This window comes from Oryx dammah, unplaced genomic scaffold, assembly GCF_014754425.2.
Source record: "Oryx dammah isolate SB20612 unplaced genomic scaffold, SCBI_Odam_1.1 HiC_scaffold_2, whole genome shotgun sequence".
Classification (NCBI taxonomy): Eukaryota; Metazoa; Chordata; class Mammalia; order Artiodactyla; family Bovidae; genus Oryx; species Oryx dammah.
This window is the reverse complement of record NW_024070186.1, coordinates 98,555,580-98,568,388: the sequence shown is the minus strand read 5'-3', so window position 1 is coordinate 98,568,388 and position 12,809 is coordinate 98,555,580. Positions and strand designations below refer to the sequence as shown.

The 12,809-nt window shown below is 47.0% G+C and overlaps 1 protein-coding gene across 5 annotated transcripts in view; it reads left to right on the top strand.

Moving 5' to 3' along the window:
• The first annotated feature begins 4,658 nt into the window (after positions 1-4,658).
• Positions 4,659-12,809, top strand: part of BOC (BOC cell adhesion associated, oncogene regulated) — a 73,227-nt gene continuing 65,076 nt past the window's right edge. For 3 of the 5 annotated variants that reach the window (XM_040223990.1, XM_040224008.1, XM_040223983.1), the window contains exons 1-3: positions 4,659-4,883; positions 5,385-7,405; positions 8,963-9,054. The gene's annotated coding sequence lies outside the window, so the exon portion shown is untranslated. The remainder of the gene's footprint in view (positions 4,884-5,384; positions 7,406-8,962; positions 9,055-12,809) is intronic. The other 2 variants (XM_040223995.1, XM_040224001.1) reach the window with 2 other exon arrangements.

Below are 12,809 nucleotides of genomic sequence, written 5' to 3'. Positions count from 1 at the left end.
TCTTCTCCAGCACCACAATTCAAAAGCATCAATTCGTTGGTGCTCAGTCTTCTTTATGGTTCAACTCTCACATTCGTACATGACTACTGGAAAAACCATAGATTTGACTGTATGGACCTTTGTCAGCAAAGTGATGTCTTTGCTTTTTAATAAGCTGTCTAGGTTTGTCATAGCTCTTCTTCCAAGGGACAAGCATCTTTAAATTTCATGGCTGCAGTCACTGTCTGCAGTGATTTTGGAGCCCAAGAAAACAAAATCTGTCACTGCTTCCAATTTTTCCCCTTCTATTTGCCATGAAGTGATGGCACCAGATGCCATGATCTTTGTTTTTTGAATGTTGAATTTTAAGCCAGCTTTTTCACTCTCTTCTTTCACCCTCATCAAGAGGCTCTTTAGTTCCTCTTCACTTTCTGCCATTAGAATGGTATCATCTGCATATCTGAGGTTATTGATATTTCCCCTGGCATCTTGATTCCAGCTTGTGGTTCATCCAGCCTGGCATTTCTCATGATGTACTTGGCATAGAAGTTAAATAAATAGGGGGACAATATACAACCTTGTTGTACTCCTTTCCCAATTTTGAACCAGTCAGTTGTTCTGTGTAAGGTTGCTTCTTGACCCGCATACAGGCTTCTCAGGAGACAGGTAAGGTGGTCTGGTATTCCCATCTCTTTAAGAATTTTCCACAGCTTGTTGTGATTCACAAAGTGAAAGGCTTTAGCGTAGTCAATGAAGCAGAAGTAGATGTTTTTCTGAAATTCCTTTGCTTTCTCTATGATCAATAAATGTTGACAATTTAATCTCTGGTTCCTCTGCCTTTTCTAAACCCAGCTTGTACATCTGGAAATTCTTGGTTCATGTACTGCTGAAGCCTAACTTGATGGATTTTGAGCATTACTTGCTAACATGCGAAATGAGTGCAGTTGTTTGGTAATTTTATTCTTTGGGACTGGAATGTAAACTGACATTTTCCAGTCCTGTGACCACTGCTGAGTTTTCCAAATTTGCTGACATATTGAGTACAGCACTTTAACTGCATCATATTTTAGGATTTTAAACAGCTCAGGTGGAATTACATCACCTCCACTAACTTTTTGTTCATAGTAATGCTTCCTAAGGCCCACTTGACTTCACACTCCAGGATTTCTGCCTCTAGGTGAGTGACCACACCACTGTGGTTATCCTGGTCAGTAAGACCTTTTTTTGTATAGTTTTTCTGTGTATTCTTGCCACCTCTTCTTAATTGCTTCTGCTTCTCTTATATCCTTACTGTTTCTGTCCTTTATTGTGCCCATCCTTGCATGAAATGTTCCCTTATACTGTATATCCATTTATACTGCCCTTTTAAACATCTTCCAGTTATAATCAGTTAGAATCATGTACTCAGTGAAATTGAAGTATGGATTTGTATGATGAAAGACAAAAATGAGAGAAGAATGAGTAGAAAAAACACCCTGTTAACAGTGTTACCTGTGGGTAGTAGAATTAAGGTACTTTCCTCCTTTATGCTTTTCTGTATTTTCTAAATTTTCTTCAGTGAACACATTTTATAATCAGGAAAGCAGATTTATATTAAAACAGAGGATAAATGATCAAATCCTTCTCTTTGCCTATATGTTAGTAATTTTCTCAGCACAATCCCTCCCAGATATCCTTCACCACGAAGGCGCTCTTTCTGTTCACGATACAAATGGAGAGCCTGCAGTACACTAAGGAGGGAGCATCCTCTCTTAACGTCACTCACTGTGATTCCTTCCAGCTCACTCTGAACACTTAGTGATATGGTGACTTACATAGTGACCTTATATGGTGACCTACAGCCTCTGCCTGCCCACCCTCAACATAATAAATGTGATGATCACTTCCTTACTAAATGCCTTCTTGATTAAGGCCCAGGAATCCCCCAAGGAGTGAAATGCCAGAGGGAAATCACCACGAACTAGATCAAGAGTAGCAGAGAGCACCTGATCGAAAGCCCATGCTCTGTTTTGAGATGGTTGGGGGTGGGGGGTGGGAACAGGGTTAGAGTGGAGTCGGTAGGGCAGGGATAAGGAAACTGAAAGAGTGGAGAGGGGAGAATTAGGCAAGGAACTTGCTCCAGGCAAAGGGAGAGAGACAGTTTCTTACGGGAATAACAATAAACACAATTATGTTAATACAAAAAGCCATAAAAATAATAAACACGTGTGAGGTGCCAACAGTGTGCTTAGTGCTCCTGCAGAATTAAGCCTACCCAATTAGGTTGTGATCTGCATTCGGCCTGAACTCTATGGGAAAGAGGAGCAGCTGCATGAGCTGTCTGGGATGGAGAGAAGTACAGGCCTTGAGTCTTCTCTCTTGGTTAAATACTTTTGGTAAGGACTTCAAGCTTCTTTCCTTTCTGTTGTGCTCTGAGTGGTTGACTCAGAATTCAGGGGACACCCAAAGGCCAGAATGGAGGGAATCAAGAGTCCTAGGAGAAAGTCTTCAGAAGAAGACAATGGGAAGGGATAAGAGACATTTTGAATAGTATATGAAGAAATATGGAAGAACCAGTGTAAGAGTTCCATGCACTGGTGTCTCACATTGTCAGTAGGAGTTGTACTTGGAGTCATCTTTGAAAAGCAGACAACTCAGTACTCTGCTTGAGGCTCTGGGGAGACAGAGTGTTTTCACTGCAGTGGAAGGCTGGCTGGCCCATTTCCTTGGAGAATGGCCCAGGATGGCCCCCAAGCCTTGTAATCCTGAACCTTAGAAGAGGATAATAAGGTAGAAGCTAGTATGGTTATTGAGTGGAGAGAAAAATATGTCTTGGAGAATATTAGGGAGAGAATGGTGGAGATTAAGTGGGGAGGGTGGGGGACTGGAGAAGAAAAGAGAGGGAAGAATACTCCTTCAAAGAAGGAGTTCATAGTCTTTTTCACCTTGTTGAAAATGGATCATCCCCCTTACCCACTTTCCCCTGGGGACAGATCCAAGAATCCAGGCACACGGGGCTGAACATACCAGATACATCAATAAAGAAACTGGCTCATGCCTGAATTTTCCAAAAGCATGAGAAAAAAGATAGTACAATGTATTGATTAAAAGATATTTATGTTACCCTTTTAAACATTTTTTGATTCAGGTTCAATTAAAATCATATATTCAATGTAAAGTGAATTTTTTGTGGATGAGAAACTAAAGAGGACAAAACCAAAGTCAGAAAGGTTAGGTGACTTTCTCAGAGTCACACGGTGGCCCCTGCCTGAGGGGGCAGTGCTCCTGCCACACAGGCTGCAGCCCTTTCATTCACCCCACTCTAGGCCTGCCTGACCAACTTTCAGAACAGCTTTCTTCCCACTTTGGCACAAACTCCAGGTTCACTTTGAACAAATTTCTGCCTTAACCCCCCTGGGTCTCAGTGTCCTCAGACTGCAGTGTAAGGGTATGAACTGGATGACCCTTCACTATCTCTATTCCATCCCTTACAGATTAAGAAGATCCCATTTGCCCCAACTCAAAGCATGTTTGACTTCTCAATATCCTGCAAAAGTAGGTTTTAAAATGTGGCCCGGGACCCAGAGCATCAGCATCACCATCACCTGAGAACTTAATAGAAGTGCAAATTCTTGGGCCCACCCCAGACCCTGCCGCCTCGGGCTCAGCAAGCTTTTAATAAGCCTACAGGGGGTTCTGATGGAGCTCAAGTTTGAGAGCTGATACTCTTGAGTGTTATCTGCCCAACACTAAAGGGAGGGCTTAACACACGCACAAGGAGGTAACTAACTCCTCTGCAGCCGCTCCCCGTCCCTGGCCTCAGCTCTCTCATCCTTTTCCTCAAGCTTCCACCCTGGGATGATGAATGGAGGTCAGGGCAGCGCGCTGTAAACCGAGGAGGACGCGGCAAACTCTCTCTCCTCCGACCCACCGGGTAGGTCAAGGGAGGTAGCACTGGGGCTTCGGTTTCCTTATAATTTTCTCGACAGCTGCTGCCCCATTTGGGGGTAGAGGGTAGGGGAGCATTTAATAACAAAGTCTACTTTTAATGATTTATGCAATCGTTTGTTTGCAGAATGAAGGAGACCATTAAGAAGGGCAGGGATGGGTATCATAAAAAGACCTGGGGGAAAGAGACAGGAGAGAGAGGATAGTGTAGGCGAGCTAGGGTGTGAGGTGAAGCTAAAGAGCAAGTGGGGGTTCAGGGGAGCCGTGAGTGTGGGAGAAAGTTAGAAGACTTTGCTTTTGGCATGGGAAAGAAAAAGAAGTTGGGGGAAAGCACGGGATTCAGGCGCAACAGAAAGAAAGTGGGTATTAGGAGAAAAATTGAGTTTGGGGAGACTTTTTTCTTCCAGCTTCCTTTCCAAGACTTTCTTGGCTCCGCTTTGCTCCTCCCCTCCTCCCCGCCTCCTCTGCTCCCCCTCCCCCGCGCGCGGTAATGGGAGGCTCCTAGGCAGGAGAAGCAAAAGAAGGAATTGTTTGCGAGTTCAGTCATCCAAAAAAGCTTCTTCCATATGGAGGGACGGGGTGCGCAGGGCGCGGCGTTCCCTGCCTTGTCCTCCTGCTGCCACCGCCGCGGCCGCAGCTCCCTGCCGCGGGGACCCTGAGCCCCGGCCCGCCCGTGTCAGCCGCCGCGAGCGTACACTTACACACGCGCGCACACTTACACACGCGCGCACACACTCACACTCACGCCCGCCGCAGCCACACGCGCCCGCACGCGCCCCCCTTCTCCGGCCGGCAACTTCTCCGTCCGGGGCTCCTTTGTTGCTCCCGCTGCGGCCGTCCTCCTGTTTTGTGTGTCCCTGGGTGTCACTGTGCGGGTTGTGTGTCCGTGCGGCCCCGGGCTGTGTGGCTCTCTCCGCGCCCACGGCGCTGGCCCCCGGGCCCCGGCTCGCCCTTCCTAGGAGCCCGCTGCACCAGAGGTGAGTCACGTCGCTGAAGTTTGTTTTCTTTTCATAAAAAGTTGTGTTTGTTGGTTTGGGGAGGGGAGGGGGCGGGTTGGCGGCCGCAGGCCGAGCGATGCCGAGGAAGCGCCGGCGGGTGGCTGATGGGGACGCGCCGGCGGCGGGAGCGGTCCGAGCGCTCTGCCCGCGGGCTCCGGCGGGGGACTGCGGCCCAGGCTGGCTGCGGGGTGCCGGGCTGCCGTCTCCGGGCCCGGGAGCGCTGCGTCTCGTTCCCTGCGGGCGCGGTCTGGCCGATCATTCCCGGAAGCTTCCCTTGTGGAAGAAGGGCCGGGACAGCCTCCCAAACTTCCCCCAAAGGTTGACACCAGTTCCAGGCTCAGAGCGCAGCAGGGCGGTGGGGAGAAACCCACATGAAGTCTGCAAATACACAAAACTATCGCACGCCCCTTTGGCCTCTTAGTGGGGTCGGAGTTTACCGTCTTGGCGTTTAAAAAAAAAAATTTTTTTTTTTTTTTTTAGATAGACTGAACGGACTGGGAGCAAAACAGCGCCAGGGAAACATCCCCCGCTGGAAAGGTGGAAGTGGGGAGGCTGAAGTGGGGGTGTCCAGAGGTGTCTGTGGGCTTGGAGCAGCGTGCGGTCAAATGTGTGTGTGTGTTTTCGCGCACAGCGTCCTCCTGGGGTTGTGCTCTTGCGGGGGTTTGTTTGTGTAACTGTGAGAGGTGGGGAAATGATCCCTTGGAACAAGTGGGAAGGGGCTGTGGGGAAGGGCAGGAAACCTAAGAATTTTCTGCTGGGTTTTTGAAGGCTCTGCTTAACTTTCAGGATGCCAGTGTTCGTTTGCTCTTCCAGATGGTAGGAGAATTGGGGGTTGGGGGGGTGGGGAGAGAACTGGAGGAGATTAAGGAGCCCTGGGGATTTGTTTGCTTGGTTTTGTTTTGGGGATGGGGTTACAGTGGCAGGATTGCTTGGAAGGTTGTGTGCCTCCAGAGGTGTGGCAGTAGAGCTAAGAATACCCAAACCACACACCAGCAATCCTAAACAGGCACTTTCTGGGTGTGGTGGGGTATTCTGCCGCTCCCCCATCCCTTCTCAGCAAGCTCAGATGGGTTCGAATAAGTTTTTGACCCGGAGTTACCTCTTTGAATGAATTGAGTGAAAAGTATGTTTTGGTTTCAGACCCTTGTGCTGCTTCCAGGCGCCCTGTACCCACCTCACATTCATCACCTAGATCTTTGTTACCCAGAACTTGGCGAACATCGCCGGTGAATGAATGAAATTTTCAAAATTCTTGAATGCACACACATTTCTGATTTATTCCACAACTGGGCCTGCAGGCAGCCCAGCCCTGTCATGGTTTGTCATGCCTTTGGATATAGCCAATAAATCAGTCTTCATTTTCTCAAGGGCAGCATGAAACAGTCTCCTTGGACTAAGGTGGGGGCTCAGGCTCCCAAACATCTGTGTGACCTGTTTTCTGTACTTTATTTAAAATGAATCTGAGGCAAGAGTTTGACCATTTTGAGGTGTGTAACAGGTTTCCCAGGAACGTTTCTGAGGTTTTATAATTGGTACTTTTTAATGGTTTCATAATTGAAACCTAGAAGGTTCCCATGGTAACCTTGAAGCACCTTGGGGTCCCTGGGACAGAGGTGGGGGAAACAGCACTGGAGTTACAGTTTTCCTGCGGCATGAGTGTTTGAGTGAGTGTATGGAAAATGAAAGAAGTAAGAGTTGCTGCTTTGCTGACATTTCCTGCCCAGACTTATTGCTCAGAGCTTAGCTCTTTAAGAAGCTGGAAGCCATCTACACCTATAAAATCTGAGGGTTGAGACACTGTCCTGTTCATCCTCTGTCAAGAGATCTCAGAAGAGTAACATTACAAGACACATTTTCTCAGGAGAAATCGCCCAGGCCACAGTGTTGGCTTTACTGGGGAGAGAAGGTTGATAGAAGCCAGGATAGTTGCTTCCTTGACCACAGCTGGGATGGAAAAGGGGGGAACAGAGAGAACCCTGCTTAGCTGTTGATTGGTTGGTCAACTTGTGTTAAGAGGATAATTTATATTCTCTTCCCTCCTCTAAATGGGTCCAGAAATTTTCCTTTCTTTGAAATGCTCTTTCAAATGTTTGGGCTTCTAGTTCTCTTCAGCAGCTTACCTGTGGTTTCCATACCCCAAGAAGGAGTAAGAGACTTTACTCATGGAATAATTCAGTGGACTTTGCCAGGGATCCCCAGGGTGTAAGCTGGGATGGTGAGACGTGAACCTGGTGGTCATAGTCTTCCATGGGACCCTGGGGATCTGAGTTCAGTTTTTGACAAAGTCCCCAGGATGGTTAAGAAATAAGAGTTTTTCCTTCCGTATCTTTTAACCAAGCGAGAAGAAGCTGAAGAGGACCCAAGTGTATTAGATAATTGCTTCCGGTACTTTCCGGCCTCTGAATAAGAAAGTATTAACCTGGCACCAGAAGATATTGTACATTGGGAGTCTGCTTTCTTTCCTGCAAATTCCAAGCCTCCTTGCTATCTAGGAAAATAAGGTGGGTGGAGGAATGGGAATTGGAGAGGGAGAGAAGTGAAAGTGATTTGTTACTGTTTTTAAAATGTATTTACTTTAACATATGGAACTTCTTGTCATCTCCATGCTTCGAGTCAGCGGGTCATTTAGCAGGCGTTTCTAGTATATCAGACCCCACCCAGACTGGGAGCTTGTTTGTCCCTGAATAGGCTTTCTTAGTTAAAGGACGGTTCTCCAATGTACTCCCCCCGCCATTTTTATTTATTGTACAAGCATTTACTAATAATAAAATGTGTTTTAAAATTACTCATGTTCCTGTACTATAACACAACTGCTTCTGTTCATCCATGTGCATACAGATTTTCACATAGCTGCAATAAAAGTGTAGACTCTGTAGTCAGACAGGCCTGAAGTGTCTCTATACTTTTGACCAAAGGCTCATAGAGAACAGGTATATCCAGCCTGTATGTCCCCTTTGCTATTGCTGGGAACAAGCTAAATCCTGAGAGTGCTCCCACATGGAGGCTTTACATGTAATATTTTCATTTATGAGGCTAAATCAAATATTTGAGGCTGGAGGGTGCGATGGAAGATGGTGTTTGTTTTTAATCTAGAAATCCATGTTTACAAAAAGCCTTCCCAAATAGGGCTCTAGCCTCCTTGGAGCCCTCAGGGTTGGAAATGGGTAGAGAAGGGGAGGTGGAATCAGGAAGTAAGGCTTAAAGGCTCCATCTCAAGTGGCACTGCCCTGAGGATTAGGAAACTTGGATGGGAGCCCTGGCTCTGCTGTGGACTCTGTTCACACTGACTCCATCCACCGAAGCGATCAATTCCTGTGTCTCCATCACTACTGTCAGCTCCTCCCTAAGCTTGCCGGTCTCTCTTGCCCTTCCCTTTATTGTTCTACCATCCCACCGTCTTTTCTTTTCCTGCTACCACCATGCTTCTGCATGCCCTGGACAGTTGTGTTGACACATGGCTGGACTCCCTGCTGTCTACCCAATGCCCCTGCATGCCCACCCCCTGCCACCACCCATCCTTCATCAGTCCCATAAACAAGTCATCACTCTAAGTTTGCAATCTAAATTTCTTAGCCCTGTCACATGTGGCTGTGTCTCATGATGATTACCTTGATAGGACCCTTCTACTCCAGCCTGACCCATCTATTAGATGACCCTTGATTTTGGTGTGTGTGGGGGTCATTCCTCACCTGCTGCCCTACCGCCCCCAACCTCTTCCCTGTTAGCCCACCTTACTTTGTATGAGGGCTGCTCATAATGTGCTCTTAACAGATATTTGGTAAATATTGATGAAAACGGTAATGGTTTTGTAAGATCAATGACTGGTTTCAATGTAATCCTTGTTCTTCATCCATTGTTTATTCCATTTCTAGCAAAGGGCCAGGTACCTGGAGCTGTAAGGAAGCCTATGATTTAGAAAAAACTGCGTTTTCTCCGTGTTCTTATTTGTAAAATGGATTAATAAGGAATTAGTCTGGTTTATAGCAATGCACCTTATAAAAAGCAAATACTTTCAAAGTGTTTGTTTATTTTGTTTGAGACACTTTCTTTTTCCTCAGGCCCGGAACAAACTTCCTGGAACCCATGACCCATGAAGTCTTGTCAACATTCACACCATCTGAGGCTATCAGCAATGAAGTAGAAGAAGCAGGTGAGGTTTTCTGCCCACAGTCTAATATGTCTGGCTGCTTGGGTCAGTCATATTTTCATAGTTTGTGTTGCCATGTGAGGATAGAATGTTTCTCCTCCTTCAGTATTGGAAGGGTCCAGTTTTGAATGGAATCTGGACAAAACAGGTTGGTTCAGCTCAGATGCTCTTGTAGTCAGAGCTGCTTTTCCCTCGGGTGACCAAGTGGACTCTCCTTTCCTGAGCCAAATTCTGTTCAACCTGTTGGATGTAAACCGTTTACTGTGGATTTGGATTTGTGGGGAGAGCTAGTATTTCAGGCTGTCCTAGAGGTCGAGGTGGGGCTGGCCGGACTGAAACATCCTTCCAGCAAATGTACTTTTCCTCAGAAGATAATAGGCTGAAGAATTCTTAAGACGGGATATTTCAAGTTCAGAGTATTTTTTTTTTTTTAATTTTAGTAAAGTTAAAAACTGGAATCTCTGCATTGAATACAGAATCTCAGAAATGTGAGTCTTCGACCATGTTCTAAAAGCAGTGACTGATAGCTTTCAGGGGGCAAAGGAGAAACACGTGATTGTCTTTTCTTTCTCATCCCATCAGATTTTAGCTGTGAATGCCAGAAACATGTGCCTGAATTCATCTTTTCACTTTTCAGTTTTGTTTGCCCTTTGTTCTACTGTCTGGATAGCTTTGCTTAGTTCCAAAGTCATTCCCAGGTTAGGAAGTGAGGAGATGTTTATTTTAGGGACACAGAAAAGTTCCTGGGCTCTCCATTTGCCCAGGACCCTCCTTGACTGCTAAGAGGTAGCTTAGACAGGATGGGAGCTCCAGGTAAGAGGAGGAGGGTGTGTGGAACCAGCTGACCTTAGAGGTTCCCTTGCCCAGGCCAGGCTGAAATTGGACTCTTAAAGGGACAACTCCCTCACCTTTCCTAGCCTGCCAATATTTTTCCAGAATAGTCCCAGCCAAGTGGCTTTACTAGCCTGAACTTACCTAACATTACAATCCCAGCAGGTTTATTAGGTGTGGGTCACAGTTAATTGGAGAGGAAAATTGGGGGGTTCTGAGTTTATTACTTTTCTGTGAAAGCAGAGGTTGCTCTTAATTACTTCACAAAGCATCTCCCCCACTTTTCAGTCTGATGACTATCATCCCACAGAGTTGTGACAGGAGCGCGTCCTTTTTTTACACACCTGTGCTCACGTGAGGAGGATTTCGTCATGTAGTCAGTCAACACAGTACCTGCTTTTGCAAGTGAGACCACATAAAGTGATGGAAATTCATGACTGTTTACTTCTGTCATTATGAATGGATGTTTTGTAGTGAACAAGTTACATAAAAATCCGCTGTGTTACAGCCAAGAGGTAGAGTCTAATGGCTCTTCCATTGCACAGGCCTGCCAAGCAGTCACCTGCAGCCCTTCCTGGACAGCGTTGGTGGTCTTACCATCGTGAAGACCGCATCAGCGCCAGGTGAAAGCCTACAGTCAGGTGCCTTGTATTCTATAGGCTTCTGTTCCAGAGGCGCGGGCTGGGTAATCAGGCCCTGCTTTCGCCTGCCTGGACGGTGGCAGCTTGCCAGCACGTTTCACTGGGTGGTCTTCAACAATGGGAGAGAGTAGGGGTGGGGAGCTCAGCTCTCCTACCCAAAGGGGAACGAGAAGGTTGGCAGCCAATTCCCTGTCACTGAGACACCACAAAGGTCTTGAGTGTGGGTGAAAAGAACGGACAGGTTGCTGAAGGCAGTATTGTGATGGAGTTCACCTTTGTTCCCCTGATTTTACAAACAAAGAGTTTGCGTACATGTGGAGATGCTCTCTTAAGAGGGCGAGCATCCGTGAGCAGCAGGCGCCCTTCCTTCAGGGCAAGAGGGAAGAATCATTCCCATTTGGGGAATCATCTATGGACCCCAAGGGCAGGCTGAGACCGGCAGATCCCAGAGCCAAAGAGGCAGCCTTGCCTGCCGCCATCCTCCTTCTGATGACATGGAGAGCAAGACCTTCCATTTAGTGAGACCTGCTGCGAGCCAGGGTGCTGTGCTTAGTCCTGTGAGCACTGTCCTGCAACTCCCCAGCAGTCCTGTGAAGACGAGCAGCACGATCCTACTCAGCATATAAGGGAGCTGAAGCCTAAATGACTGTAGGGACCTGTTGTGATCTAACAGCTGGTAACTGGCAGAGCCAAGATTGCACGGCCGGGCTGCTAAATCCAAAACTCAGGCTTTGAGAAGAAAAAAAAAAGTATCCAGACAATCACTCTCTCTAAGCAGAGCTCCCTTAGCTTGGGAAAACTGTTTCTTTTGCAGCTAACATCGTGCAAGGGGCCAGTGGCGGCCTTTGTGAGACTTGCTTTAAGAGACATGAATTGAAAACTGGGGCCACAAATGGAAGGTCCTGACTGGCTTCGCAGCAGTCAAGGCATGAGGGAAGCTGGATCCTGAGACCCAGCTGATGTCCAGCTCCTCAGGCAGTGCTGAAAGCTGCTGCTATCTTGGGTCTCTTCTTGGAGTGTGTCTCCCGGCGTTTTTTCCCTCTGGGACATCATCTGAGCTGGCTGGCTGAGTCTCTGCTTCCACCGCAGGTGCCAGCTGAATCCACGGGCTTCTCGGATCTCTGCAAGTCTGATCAAGTAGGTCCTCTGGGCCTCAGTGGGGTGAGGGGGAAAAGGAGTTTTGCCCAGCAGATACTTTTCCTGGTCAGAAGTGGCAGCTTGTGCAGAAAAATACCCTGGGGAAGGAAGTAGCAACTTTGACAGACAGGTAACTGACAGGAGATGGTACCTGCCAGGCAAATACTCCCAGAGCAGCCAGCAGAAAGAATTCTACAGGCTGTTACCTGCAGAGCGAAACCGACTCACTCTCCCTACTGGCTTCAGAGAGCCAGGAGATTTGCCTGTGATGAGCCTACAGTTGCCCTCAGTTCCTTGTTTTTCTTTAACAAATGTGGAAAACCTGAAGCCAGGATGTTCTGGCTGTGTGTGTGTGTGTATGTGTGTAGGTGTGGGGATGGGACTCAGGACACCTGGGTTTAAGATATAATTATGTGACCAACTAGTTGGATAACCAAGAGGAAATCGTGGGATCTCTGAGCCTTTATTACCTCATCTTCACAAGATGCCTTCTTGGGGCACTATAAGGATGCAGAGAAATGCACAAAGGAACACTTTTGATGTAGAAGGTTCTACTCACCTCAAAAGCCTCTGGCATCTGTGCTCACCCAAGATGAGTTAGGAGAAAAGACACTTGAAGGCACAGGCAGAGGTCAGAGTCTGGGCCAAGGGCTGCGTCTGCTTCTGTGGCTATGTTTATTTTGTTTTCTTTTTATTTTTTATTGGAGTATAGTTGATTTAGCACAGTGGACTTCCCTGATGGCTTAGATGGTAAAGAATCAGCCTGCAGTGCAGGAGACCTGAGTTTGATCCCTGGATCAGGAACATCCCCTGGAGAAGGGAATGGCAGCTGACTCCAGTATTCTTTCCTGGAGAATTCCATGAACTGGTCTGGTGATCATGGAGTCACAAAGCCCCTGGGTTCACAAAGAATTGGGGCATGACTGAGCAACTAACACTTTCAACACAATTTTCATAGTTGATTTGTAGTATTAGTTTCAGGTTATAGCAAAGTGAATTAATTCTTTTCCCATGTTGGCCAGTACAAAGTATTAAGTAGAGTTCCCTGTGCTATATAGTAGTTTCTTATTAGGTATCTGTTTTATATATATGTTTAGTTGCTCAGTTGCATCCAACTCTTTGTGACCCTATGGACTGTAGCCCACCATG